Here is a 14,971-nt window from a genome sequence, read left to right as displayed (position 1 = left end):
GACGGAAATTAGCTCTGCGCCACACAACCATAAAAACACAGCAAGGGAGACGATGAGGGAGGGAGAGATGGACTAGCTGGTGGCTGGGTGCCAGGTGAAGCTCTCCTGAGAGCACCATGGGCACTGTGGCAGAGCGATCCAGCCAAAGAGCTTTGTTGTGATAAATCAGATTCACAACCCTATTTTTACTCATCTATAAATCTCATTGGGAAAGAGGCACATGAGCCAGAGGAGAGCCATTGGAGGATTTGCGTACGCAGGAAATGAGCGACTTACTTTCCGGTGCTGCGTCAGTTGAACACGCTCTAATGACCGTTATTTATTTCTGCTGTCGTCCGGCTCCTGGTTTCTAATCTGCAGCAGATCTGTCTACCGAAAACGAGCAGATCATTAGGGACGGGAGAGGGATAGAAAGAAAAACAGAGAGGAGAAGTGAGATGAGAGGCAATTACCACGCTTTGTTAATTGCACTTATCATGGCAATTACAGGCCACTGCGAGCACAAATACAACAATGGTGATGCTGAATGCTGGAGGTACATTTCTGGGCTGCTGTTGTGCTAAAATGAATGGACCTGGCTGTATTTCATACAGCAGCGCTTTGATGCAATTATTCAAAAGGATTTAATCTTGCCTCTACAGGACCTTGGATGTCATAGTGCAATGAATTCATGCTCTTCAGCAGATGATCCATCAGCACACCATAAAGAAATCCATTTACATTATAAAGTAACAGCGTCTCTTAGAGTTTATGAGAACAGTAGTAAACTTGTGATGAATTGTCATTATATAAGCGGTCAGGCGCCTACACAGAGCACAATTAGAGGGAATATTTACAAAGCTCAAAGCATCTTTTGACTGAAAATCATAAGCCATAGTCAGCACACATTAGATTACTCGGACAGCGTGACAGCAAAGCGTTGTCATACATGTTTCCAACAAGATGTACGAGCCACAGCATGCTGGTACAGGTTCTAATAGGGACATTTTACACTAATGAAATGATACAGAGGATACTGGCTAATGAACCACACAGTTTATGGTAATGATTGTTACTCGTCCATAATTTAACCAACCCTTCCAATTTGACAAGCTTATTATTGATCGCCTGGGCAGAATTTTAGAGGTCCACTCTGTCTGAGTCTGCTCGGTGTCCAGACACCATCTTTCACTACAGAATGAGTCAGAGGAAGTTTTTAAGAGATCGTTGATTAGAATTCATTATTTCATTTTCACCTTTTCGAAAGCACCTCCCTTTCTGTTACCCCTCTGGACATGGAAATGCCTAATGATCTGTTTATCTGTTTTATTAGTGCATGCTCACACCCGCAGCTGGCTTTAATAAAAATTAATGATGTACAAACACTGATAATTAATTGTGTGGCATATCTGCTTTCCGGCACAACCTGCTTACTCAGCAAAGGGCAAATACTGTGTGCGCTGGATGTGTAATGAAAATCCCTTGTTTGAATTCATACTGGATGGAATGGAGCATCGAGGGGCGTGCTTTTGATCCAGCACAAAGACAGAAGGTTATAGAAAGTGGCTCAACTTTCAAACTAATAATAATAAGTGTTTCACAAGACTTCAAAATGTAAATTAAGAATAAATGTTCATTCCTAAAGTTTGGGTATTGATGGTATTGTCACTGTTGAAACGAGCTTAGGTTGTATTTGTTGTTAATCATAATGCGTTGTCATATTTTACAAACATTGTAATGGCTGTTTGTCCATTTAGCGGAAGGGTTTTCTCAACCATTTAGTTTGTCCAAAGACAATAATGCTGGAGAAGCTCCAGTGTAAGAAGCACTACACTACAAAAAAAAACATTTTTATTGATTGATTAAATGAAATTTAAAATGTATTGTGTTACAACATAGTTTTGGCAGTATGCCCTTCTAAGATCAACCTTACATCCCCGTAATTCAAGCAAACAATCTTTGTTGTTCGCCATCCATTGTTCCTGACCTCTTGCTCTGGGCAGACTTTTTACTCTGTATATAACAGCCATTTCCCTGAGTGTAGCTGTAGATGGGTTTACAAAAGTTAGTTGAAAGAATGGTGTGACATATTCAGACACTAAAGGATACCTGTGTTTTTGAGCTATGGCAAAGCGACTGTTTTTGAAACCTCTGTGCATGACTGAACAGCCCCTCTTTGTTCCAGAGTGACAGGACCATCATTATGAACTGATCCTCGAAACCAAACACAGTACGAAACCTTTGAGAGGAAAAGACTGACGGGGGAAAGACTGACCTGGATTTATGAAAGGCCATCAATTGCATTCTCTCATATCAACAAATGGTTTGCTTTTTTAAAACAACAAATCTGGCTCAGATTAAATTACAAACATCGAATCTGACTCAGTCCAAAAGGTCAAACAATTTATTTGCCACTATTAACAGGACTTCTTATGCTCATCAATTTACAAGTTAAATTTCTCTGGCAAAGACATAGTTCAGCACATAAAGAGTAATACAACTGAATGTAGATCACGTTAGAGATGGAGCACTTCATCGTGTGACCTTAAAGTGATATCCCAGGGTAAACAAAATCAAACCCATTTCAAGCTGGCTATGTAAATTAGATGCAAATTGAGAAACACAGCTGAGAGCAGACGTATACGAAAAAGGAGAGGGTTTCTGGTTGAATCTGCATGTGTGAATGGCGCATCTCTGCTCAGGTTGTGACTCCATGGCAGACAAAGAAGCATACATGTCTTTCCTTAATGATACAAAAAAAACCCTCCTGCCATACTCCCACTCTTTCCTTCAAGAAAATAACGAGGTGTTTGTAAGACGCTTCTCTTAGGCTCTCCATTGCACTGACCAAAGCTCAACTGTCGAGTGCAGTGAGCTCGACTGGAGCTGTCGAGACTAAGAAGAGGGCGAAGCATCATCTTGTTCGAGAGCTTTGGGTAAAACGCTGCTGCCATTTTCAGACAGCCAACATCGGGTAGGACTTTTACCCTTTCACTGAAATACCATTTTTATAATCCTGCCAGTACTGTCATCTCTTCACAGAAGACAGTCATAAGAGGGCTCTGCAGCCACAACCAGGCTTGAGTGTTGAATGTCTGCTGCAATACTGGAACAGACTAAAGTAACTATCTTGACTTAAAATGAACTGTCTCTGTGGTGTTTTAAATTAGCCTTCCTCAGATTAAGCCATGGAGGTTATTTTATTCAATATAACCTGGCTAAATAAAGTTTGCTTCATTGACTATCACATTTCTCTGACAGGCTCACCATACTGTAGGCACATTACAGAGAGTATCTCAAATCAATTTCACCCATTGATAAACCACAATATATGATGATCATTTAGATGAAACTAATTGTAGCGTCTAGACTCTGTTTTGTGTGAGAGCTGATATAATATGAAATGCCTGATGTGTTTTTTGAAGTTAAAAGCCACATTCAGCATAATAATAGCTCATATCTTGTCTGCATCTTTGAGACATTTATTTGGGAGATGAAATCAAATGCATTTCAGCGCTGCAGACTGATTGTAAATAGGATATTTTTCTTCTCAGCAATGAGATTAGAAGAGTTGCTGCCATCACCACACTTTCTCAATAAGAGTCATAATAGCATTTAATTGCATGTCTGGTAAATGCAGTATATTTAGGCTATTTATGTTATATCATAAACACACACTGCTCTTGTGAAGACTGCATTTGTCGCAGCAGTCAGCAGATCCAAGCAGATGTCTCCCCCAACTTTGAAATGAGAATGACACCCTTGGGTCTACCTGTTGGCTCAGTTCAGTAAGCTGTGTGAGAACATGCAGACTGTTGGAAGTGTCCTCTTTTTCACCAGGACAGTTTTTTTTTTTTTTTTTTTTTTATAAACATCACACTGAGACACGATGCAGATGTTGTTGAGGTCTGAGGCAAGGGCAATGTCATTCTTCACTTAACCATTCCAATGAGTCAACGTTGTTTGCTTTGACATTAAGCCGACATTATTAAAAACATTTAAAGAGAAATGGAAAATAAATTAGTTCAGGTACGTCTATAAATAAGCCTGTTCATTGACTATTTCGGGAAAGCATACACGTACGCTTTTCGATTTACACTCGACCAAGACACTGAACCCCAAACAGCTCTGAAGTGCTCCCTGCGTAGCATCGATTTGCAGCCCTACTTTGACATCTCTCGACTAATACATGTCCTAATATACACTAATTCATGAGAAGCATGTATCTCAATAGCAGAATGTAAAAACAGTATTACCCTCAGGGACTAATAAAATATGCAAACTTTTTTTTTTTTTTTTTTTTTTAAAGCCCTCTTTCCTCTTTCTATTGCTAAAATGTTTTCAAAAAGCATTCTACACTCCAGTGGGTAAGTGGCACTAAAATGTAGTTTCTTCAGGCCTCTACAAGGCAACTTTATTTTGAGTGTACCATTCATACATACAACAATTCAAAGTACATTTCACATAGACAAAAGCAGAGCATTGAAAACACTGTTAAGCAACAAAAGAGACAATACAAATAAATTCAATAGTGAGATCAGATCTAATTAGACAGATGTCTTTATATGTTGCAGAATAAATTAACCAAATATCAATTAAATAAATACCTTTTGGAACATTATCGAATAAATATCTGATAATGTAAAAAAAAGAAATATATTGAATTAATCTCTTTCCCTTGGAGAGCTGCGTACAGACTAGCTGAGAGAACTTCAGGTACAGCAGTCTATACATTTGTCTGGACTTTGCTAATTATTCACCTATGTAGGGGATGTTGGAGTCAAACATGGCAGATGTTCTTCCCTTGGCTGGAGTACCACTTGAAATCACCAAAAGGCGCACTCTGCTCAAAGTTCAACCGTTTCAACCTTGGCCTTGGTTACTGACCTTTCAAAGGGTGACCTATATGAGAAAACAGTCGTCTGTGACATAGCCAGAAGCAAGTAGTTCAAGCAGGGAACGTGACTGAAAACAAACAAAGACTGTGTTCCCTGAGCCATGCACCTTTCTTCCTAGTGAACAAGCACATCTTTTTTTACAACTTGAAGGCAACTTTAGAATTAAATCTGATCAGATATGCTCAGGGAAAATTTAGGGGTTGACCCTGTAAACAATGGTGACATGCCATGAACATTTGCCTTCAGCCTATCCACAGTGTTGGCTCAAAGATCCCCAGTAAGTTACTGTGAAATAGTACAACATCATCAGTCAACAGCTTGATACTACGATATCTTCTGGTTGAAGAACACTTTTTCATGAAATAGAATGAATTGATTTGAATCAACAGACAGGTGTGTAGCTTGCAGAAGATGCACTGAGAAACTTTCAATGTCCAATGTCCGTAAAGAAAAGACTGCAGCGACGCCGTCGGTTTATGACTGACAAGTTCTCGGATGTGTTTGTAGCTCAATGTCTGTATGAACTTGAAAAGGCCAGAAAGATTACAGAGGATGCCACAGAACTCCACTTTTTGTCCATGGATTTTATTACTATTGCATTTATTTAAACAGTTCACAAAGAATCATCAGCAGTAGTAGGCCTATAGCAGAGTTAACGGTAGGCGACCTACTGTAAACTCTAGATGCTTTGTGTGAACATTTAAAAAGTTAACTTGTCAAGCGTCCTCTTGTTACCTTCTGTGCCCTTCAGTCAGGCATTTAAAAAAAAACCACAAACACCAAAGAACTTGACACTTCTGTAAACAGTTATGCATGATTGCATTGCCAATTGGCAAGATTTCACAAATCAGCAATCTGAACCTCCTGTTTTATCACCATATGCGTTTGGAAAGCTAGCTATGTCAAAGAAGACCAATGTAATGAACCATAATAGTAAGATTGTCTAAATACACAAATTCAAAAGTCTGTAGTTAGGTAGTCCCAAAGCCCTCATCCCTCTTGAGCAGTATAAATGTTTGTTTATTGCAGCAGTAAGGCTAATTATGTGGCTGGTGTTTTTATTTTCTACAGTCTCTGGAGTTAGACAAATGTGTTATTACATTTAGAAACACTTAACATTGTATCACAACAGAATATTTTTCAGAACTTCTATACAACTTTAAAAATATGATCCCATGTGGCATACAGTTCCCTGCTTGAACAACAACAGTTTTCTCCTGTTTTTTTATCTAAGATTGCAGCTGACCCTGAAGCTGTGTCAGGCTGTATATACTGCAAGTCAAAGAAGGTCGAAACTGCATCGAAACAAGATTTACAAGACACATTTGATCCACAGAACCAGTCACCTCTATGAGGAAGTGCAACATTCTGCTTCTGAAAATAGGGCTTAAAATCCCTGAGCGGAGAAGCTTGTCAAGTGAAAGCCAAGGAAGAGGAGTTGGCAGCATCTGTTCTTGGCGGAAAGTGAGGCCACAAATACCATAAACGCACTTCATGTACTATATGTCCTGGCTGGAAAAAACACGTGGCATTTTATAGGTCAGAACAGCCATTTTAATTAGCATTAGTAGACTCTGAAAATATGAGTCTAGAGATATGGAACCATTAGACTTGATTTTTTTTAAACTTGATGCAATCTCTTCATCTTACATCAGAATATATTCTTGGTTTTGTGGTGTGTTTTTTTTTAATAAAAAGTGAATTATTCAGAAAGGTGGAGAGTATTGTGGTGTTTTGCATGCTGGAGAGGTTTCAGATGCAGACAGGAACAAATGCTCTCCAAATGTCAGATATAAGTGTGCACTTGTACCATGTGCATTATATTCAGCCATGCACTAAAACAGAAGATGACGTTTGACCTCTTTGATGTGGCTGCAATGACGTCCTCATTATTTTTCACACAAAAAAAGAATAGATCAAAAAGTGGAGAAGAGAGGGGGGGATTGTAAAGACACATGAGACGGAGTAATAACCTTGCCAATGGCATTCATTGTGTGTGTGGGAGTGTGTGTGTGTGTGTGTGTGTGTGTGTGTGAGCATGTGTGCATGTGGAAATTGAGTGAATGTGTGGGTCAGGGTCAGCACATTGATGGTGTGGGCAGGGACTGGCCAGCTGAGACGGCGTGTTTAGACCTCAGTATCAGTGTTGCTCCATCCAAACAGACAGATGTGTACACACACACAGACACACACACACACATGCAAACACATCAAAGCATGTACACGTTCGACAGACAGCTCCATGTGGAGAGGAGCTGCAACCTTCTCAGCAGGGAGTCTGGCCTGTTGCCTTCACATCACTTAGCAAACTGCTTGATTGTGAACTCTTTGGTAATAGTAATTAAATTTGTCAAGGGTGTGGGAGGAAAAGGAGCAGCAATTTAGAGGAGAATTCCAGCCGTAAATATGCCAGAGTGTGTGAGCATGTGCGGTCGGCATTAAAAAAAAAAAAACATCAAAGGAAATTCAAAAAAGGAAAATCCTCATTGTGCAAATATGGAAAATAAACTCTGAAAAAAAATCAGAGTAAAATGGTGGGGAGAAAAAAGTATGATGTTCCTTTTCTATCCTGCTGCTGCTGTATAAATATTCCTCACCACACAGCAGCCAATATTGAAAATGTAAGATAATAATTTCATTATTTCCACATCACAATTTCATAGAGTTGAAGTAAGTAGAACGGACTCACTATATGGCTGTAAATATTACATGAGCCAGGTCATTGAGAAAGTAATTGGCTTTTAGAGTTGGCTGATACTGCTCCACTGTCTGGGTTGAGATTTATAATGTTGACTTATAGTACAAGACAGAGAGGGTAATCACTGAGACAGTTTATCCTAAAGCTCCATCTGTCTCTCACCCTCCGACATTGGGCGAGGAGTACAATTGTTTTAGGGCAAAACAGGTGTCAACCTAAATCAACTTGGACTGTTTCATGGATAAAAAGGACGGACGATGGAGTGGAGGAAAAAATGGAGGGTTTAATCTATTGAAATTGGATCCAGGAAGAATCTAATGCTTCATTCCAAATTCATGTTGCTACACTTCCTTTTCATCTTCCTCTAATTCATCATCCTCTCTCCAGGTTTTAGCTGAAATTAAATTGATTTGCATAATGAAAGGAGACCGAATTTACTGTACAGAAGAAAAATGGAAATAAAAAAAGGACTTTTTCTATGATGGGCGGATGGGGTATGAGCTACAAGAGGAAGGGAGAGGTGAAAGAAAGAAACAATAAAATGCAATTATACAGCTTCAATAAACCCATAATTCCTGCACGTACAAAAATACCCAGATAGGCGCTTCACATTATTTCATTTGACAACGCTATAAAGACTCATTCAAAGCCGCAGCGTGCTTTACAACGCCACAAATTGGCTAATCGCTAATTGGCTAATGTTTTTTAAAAAAGAGGGGAAAATTAGAATGTCCCCAACCCTAGTGACAGCCTCCACTTTCTAGGTGTTTTTACTAATTGCATTTCTATAATGACAGTAATGCTTGCCAACCTTCAACAAAGAATCTCAACCAATTATTCTGTAATTTGTAATATCTCTGTTCCGGGTGCCATTCTGGGCCGTGGGATTGTTTTTGATGGTCATACAGCTGGGCCTTGATCTCACAAATGTGACATAAATATGACACATGGGGGAAATAAAACCTGAATTTATGCCTGTTGATATTTACAAAAATACAAAAAACATCCAATTAGTTTTAATGGAATCAAATCAATTTGTTTCTTTCTTTTTTTTTCTTCTTCGGGGGGGGGGGGGGGGGGGGGGGGGGTGTTTTAAAGATGCTGGACTGAACTGTTTGCAAAACTGACTTTTTCTGGCCTTGCTTCATAAACCGTATGCTATAGAACAACATTCCATCCACTCCAACTCAATTGATATCTGGAGACCTGCTGCAGTTTCTCTCTATCAGAGTCTCTCCTCGAGGCTCACTTGTGGTTAATAATGTATGAAGAATAAGTCTTTATCTCGGCTTCCTCTCTTCATTGCTAACATGTAGGATAAAGTAGTAATGGGGGAAAAAAGCATTTCAAGCAACAATAGAAGTGTCATAACATAATGCAGACGGGATAACAAACAGGTTTTTTTTTCCTGTTTCTCTTTTTTTTTATTTTCTATTTATTTTGGCAGGAAAATATTCTCGTTAAGATCCAAGATCTATCTTTCAAAAAATCACGGCCATGATAGCAGTATGAACTTTCAGAACGAGAACAGTGACAGACAAAAAATAAATAAAACAAAATAACAAATCCAAAGTGTTAAGGAGAGAAACATGTGCATAGTTAATAAAATAACCTATTTCAAGCCAACTATACATGCTGTAATTTAAGGTGACACTGCAGCTCAGACCAAAATAATGCACAAAAGCACTTTCATTTCTACAATGGGAGCGGCTGTGGCTCAGTTGGTAGTGTCAGTCATCGCTCAACCCGAAGGTGGGTAGCTCGATCCCCAGTTCCTGCAGCTACATGTCCAATGTGTCCTTGAGCAAGTCACTGAACCCAAAGTTTCTCGCACTGCTTTGCTGGTATATTATGAATGTGAAAACATTCAAGTCAACTTACTCCATCAACACTGTCGATTTTAAAGACATTGAACAAACTGTGTGAGGGGAATATTTATAGACAATAAATACATCACGTCTAATTGATTTAAACATGTTGATTTCAAATTGGTCACATGGTACGGCTTGGCTTTCTGCAGATAATGTCCCTTCAGTTAAGGCAGAATTCTGAACTATATGACAGCAATCATGTCTGGATGATACTTGACACATTGAAACAGTTGCCTTTGTTAATTAATTCATCATTGTTTTTTCCTCTGAGATCTGGGTCCTGTTAAATATAATGCGGTCATGATTGGCTTTTTTAAACTGCAAGCCTAGATAGAATGCTTCATGTCAAGCAAGTTAAACATCTGACAAGGCTGACAATCGGTGGTTTGCAGTGTCAGAACTCTAATTGTAAGAGTTCCTCCCTCGGCTCACTTGAAACCTTCACACAAGGTGATACCAAAAAAAGAACCAGGTGCTCAGAACTTTTGCTAAATAAAGGAAACCAATAGAAAACCGAGTAATGGAGACGAGCGTGAAAATGGGGCAGTAGTAAGAAGCTGCCAGGGTTTTTAAATACACCATGTCCACTATAGTTCCATTTTGCATTTATATATATTTTTAAATTCCACAGAAAAAAAATATTTCTAAACTTCCTAAAAAAGAGTGCAAAGACTTGCTTATGTCATGTCTCCAGTAGATTCTGGGGAATTAAACATTTTAGGAGCCTATAGGAGAGTTTATTCTGCACATGGTTGTTATTTTGGAAGCTGATACCAACATTTTGAAAATTTGTAAAGCCAATAGAATAAAATAACTAATGTTCTTTTTTTCCTCCCCCTTCTTGCAAAATGGAAATTGTACTTTTTTTTCTTTGATTTTAAAATTGTTCATGTCTTTGTGGAATGCAAACCGAACACACACACACACACACACACACACACACACACACACACACAAATATAATGCCAACAAACCTTATAATGCAAGTGTCTACCACTGAGCTAACACATACAGTGCAGACAGAAAACCACATTCTCACTCACCCTCACCCCTACAGCCAACAGAATTTCCAATTTATCCAACCTGCAGGTGTTAGTACAGTGTGAAAATACCTGAACGTCCACAGAAGAACATGTAAACTCCACACAGAAATGCCCGGCTAGAAAAATCTAACCTCTTTGCTCCTCTACCATGTTTTAGTTTTTTACTATTTACTTTTATTAAACTGGATCTTTCCTTTTCTAATTAAAAGGACACATCTCGTACTAGACCAGGGTTTCTCTTATAATTGCAGGCACATGTGCTTTCTAATGAAAAGAGGAGACTATTGCAGACGCTGCATGGCTCTCCTGAGTCCATTGTTGAAGCACCCTCTTCAGAGACTCAAGCCCCTTTTATTGAGATGACCTTATAACATCTTGTGCTCATGAATAGCAATGAATCGTAACAGTGCTGATGAAATTTCTATTAACAAAGTCACAGCAGGTTTTCGGCAACGCAATGTTCATTCAAGTGTGACACAAAACACCCTGGGCATTACTTTTCCTTCATCCCCACTGGGTCTGTCGAGCCAAATGCTGCATTATGAGCAATTTTTGCACAAGTGTGAAAACTATATGCTGATGAGAATATCAAACTGGGAGAACAGGCTTGTTTATCACCGTTTTGCTAGAAATGAATATTAAAATGTTTTTTTAGCATTGTATTTGTATGTTTAATTCAAGTGATTGGTCATTGTTGTTTGGTAGCTCCTTTCTGCAGGGCCACTATGAATGTGTGAATACTCAATCAAGGGGAAGGGAGCATAAAAAGCCATTTAGCACTGCATAGAAAATTCATTAGACCCCAAAAATTGTGTCCAAACAATAAAAACTAGATGACATGTGAAATGTTTTAGCTGATTATGAAACAGATTTATATAAATATTGGGTGGAGTCCATAGGTGGAGGTACCAGGGGATGGGAGGCCTTTTTTTCTTTTACCATAATCTCACTGTGATGTTACTGTGATGTCATAAATTGAGAACATTTGAAAAGGAACATTTTTCTCTGTGTTGTAAGACTTATGCAGACCACATACAAAGGACTTGATGGGTTTATTTCAAATTTTATTGGACGATAGACACTCAGGGTTAATATATTTTGAAAAACCTTTTCAAAGTGGACTTTTCATGATATGTCTCATTTACAGCATGACATGAGCAAATGAAACAAATGCATTATCGGAGTTTTGAAATGGAATTAACAGAATTCAAATAATTAACAACTATCCCCCCCCCCAAAAAAAGGCCTTTGAGAAATGGAAACACCAGAAGAAAGACACAGGTATTTAAAACAAATCGCATTTAATCTGGTTTAATCCAACTGCATAGAAATCCCTGAGATTCTTCTCAGTCTGAAGCAGCTCAGCAATAACGACAGACAAAGTGGTGAGCTGCAGAAACAGCCTTTTTTATATTTTTCACAGCAACATTTCTCAAAAAGTAAAATAAGGCAAAGAATAACAGACTACTTTGTCCACAGGGGATGCCAAAATTAGCATAGAACTAAAGTTTTCTAGGGAAGCTTTAAGGAGTGTTCGGACAAAAAGCCTTTAAGAAACACAATAAGACTGCTGTGCCTTTGACCTTGACCAGATCTGTACTTTGTCAACCCTTAGCTGAATTACGATCTCCATTTAGGGCAAAATTGATCCAGCCAGGGCAAGAAATTGTGGAGGATAATAGGAGAACCCCTCTGCATGCAGTGATATATGCTCCATCTTTGTCTTCCTACCATTACAGCGAGGGGAATCTAGTATGGCAGGAGGCCTGAGAGACTCAGTCTACCTCCCTGTGGGAATAGAGGCTCATGTCAGAAACACCTCCCAGTGGAACGATCAAATACCTGGACACCCATTAATTAATCTATAAATCCTGAGTGTGTACATCACAGATGAAGTGCTGAATGTTCAATAAGACAGGTAGGGAGAGGTCTATCTCTCTCTGCTTCACAAGGTGATGTTTAAAGGGGTTGGATTAGATAATATTAGTATGCACACTATGTTGCAGGCCTTGGATCAGGATCTGCACACTCTTTCTTGCTGCACAGGGCTTGAAGGGCAAACAAAAGTCTGATGACATCAAAACATGATTGTCTCCTGCTTTTGGACTGTGCCATTTTCTTTCATTTGGCTTTTTAAAGGTTGATGCCCCCCGGGCGCTCCTGTTTAGCGGCGGAATGTCTTGAAAACATTTTGCGTATATGTGAGGATGGTTGATGTCAGCGACGGTGGACTGATGTTCTGATGGAGGGACGCATTGTTGTGCAGCTGTACCAGAGAGCACAAGGCCACAGAGATAGCTTTAAAGAAAGACATGAGAGTGGGTTGAGGCAGATTTTAAGGGTGGTACCTCTTTAGTAAGATTTTTTTCTTAACAAAAAAAGCAGGGTTTCGTGTTTAACAGATGTGAGAAGATTAAAAAAGTGACCAGAGAAAACAGAAAACAAATGTAATTTTAGTACTAATAGTGTTATTTTTGCCTCAAAATGAGACACCCAGCTTAAATGTATTCCTCATAGTAAATTATATTCAGGTTGCAGTATATCAATTTCCTGTGAGAGCTTCATAACAGCAACATATCTAAAAAGGAAAACCTCAAATTAAACTCCTTGCAACATTACCAAAATGAATCTAAATTATATTTCAACAGCTACATTTTCCCAGGCTTCATTTCTTTCATTAAAGTTTTTTGTGCTGTTTGTGACACCTACCTGTGGAGACTCACGCAGCTTCTCAACAGAGGTTCATGACAAATAATCTGCTATAAATGGTTCGCTTAAGGGTTTGAGTTTGTTTATATTTTATTCATATTCGCCAATACATTTTTATTTTAAAGTCCCAAAAGCAAACAATCTGGGCTTACTGTTCAAGAGAGAAATGTTTCCGGATGCTTTTTTTATGTAATTTCTTTAATGCTGGAAGAAGCATTGCTCTCGTCTGCTGTCATATTATTCATGTTTGCAATATGGAAAAAGCATTATATAATTTCCCCCTGATGCATTTTAAAGTGTGAAATAAAACTCGGCAGCACCCACACAAGCTTCATGCCGAGAGAGGATACAGCACTGATGTTGTGAACATTGTGTTGGAAAGTGAGACCTCGGTAGAATGTCTTCTCGTTTAAAGTGACAGACACTTTCGAGACGGACTTATATGCAGCATCATAGACCACCTCAGAGCAAGTTGCCAATGTGGGGTGAGTTATGAGATTCACTGTTGACCTCTACATCGTGTCTTGAGATTTTAAATTAAATGGAGGTGTTGCAAAAGTTACAAAACGGTTCACTAAACATCTTAGAAGGTGAAATAGAAGGCTAGGTTTGTTTTCTTTGTCACTTTGAAAACCTTAAGCCCCATTTCCACCAAGTGGTTCAGTTCGATTTGTCTCGGTATGACACACATTTTGTATTTATTTCCATAGACTAAAGCCAGGAAAGATCCCCAAATAACCGACCCGTACCGTCCTACTTTTTGAGACCCTTCTGTTGGGATGCAAAGAATATCGATCCAACCCTAAATGGTGGAGCTAAATACGTTAATTGGTCGAAAGAATCTTGTACTTACCGTGCAACAGTGGCATTAAAGGACAAACCGAACCTCGCTGTGTTTAAATACATAGTAGATTGTTTTTTAGGCTTTTATCTCCTTGCGGCACAGAGCCTCTCTGAAACAAAGCTTGATTGTGTTTTGTAACAAAGAGCCACTTGCCAATGAAAAAGTAGATAAGATTGCCTGATGTCTTCCATTGTTGGTTTTGTTCACCGTACCAAACTGTACTGATCCATACCGGACCGCTTGGTGGAAACAGGGCAAAAGAAAAAAAGGTTTCTATAGTTTTTAGAGTGCAGTTAAAACTTAACATATTTTATGTTGTCAACTGATTTTGGGAAATTTTGCACTCAGGGATGAAAAAGGACAACTTGGGGCAGGGCCGATGGTACTTATTTAAAAAAAATATTTTGTTCTTTTTTGGACAAAAAAACCTATGAGCCTATAGGCCTATTTAGATTACACGTATAATATATATACATTTAAATATTTTTAAAAAAATATTAAGATTCACCACGTCATTGTTTTACACTCTTCAGTGAACACAGCCAGGGCCACACACAGACACCATCAGTTCTCAGAGTAATATATGCACAATTACTTAAACTTCACAATAACACTTGTAGGTTTGCAATGCAATAGGTTTGATCAGCTCGCATCAACCTGAGTCACTGCACCTACATTTATGTCACGCACGACTTTATCAGCCCCTACATCCTTTTACGCACAGCGCAAAGAAATAACCTCAGGCAATCTAAGCACATTATTGAATAGCTCTCCACATTCATTACGCAAACACACGCACAAAATCACACTTTTTTTTCTCCATCGCCAACCTTTTTAAGAAAGCCACAAGGAAACAATCCAAACCATTTAGACGTTTTTAAACAGTTCTCCAAATCCATTACGCACAGAATACACGATCAAAGTAACAC

This window comes from Symphodus melops, assembly GCF_947650265.1.
Source record: "Symphodus melops genome assembly, chromosome: 4".
NCBI classification, from domain to species: domain Eukaryota; kingdom Metazoa; phylum Chordata; class Actinopteri; order Labriformes; family Labridae; genus Symphodus; species Symphodus melops.
This window is presented reverse-complemented; position numbering follows the sequence as displayed.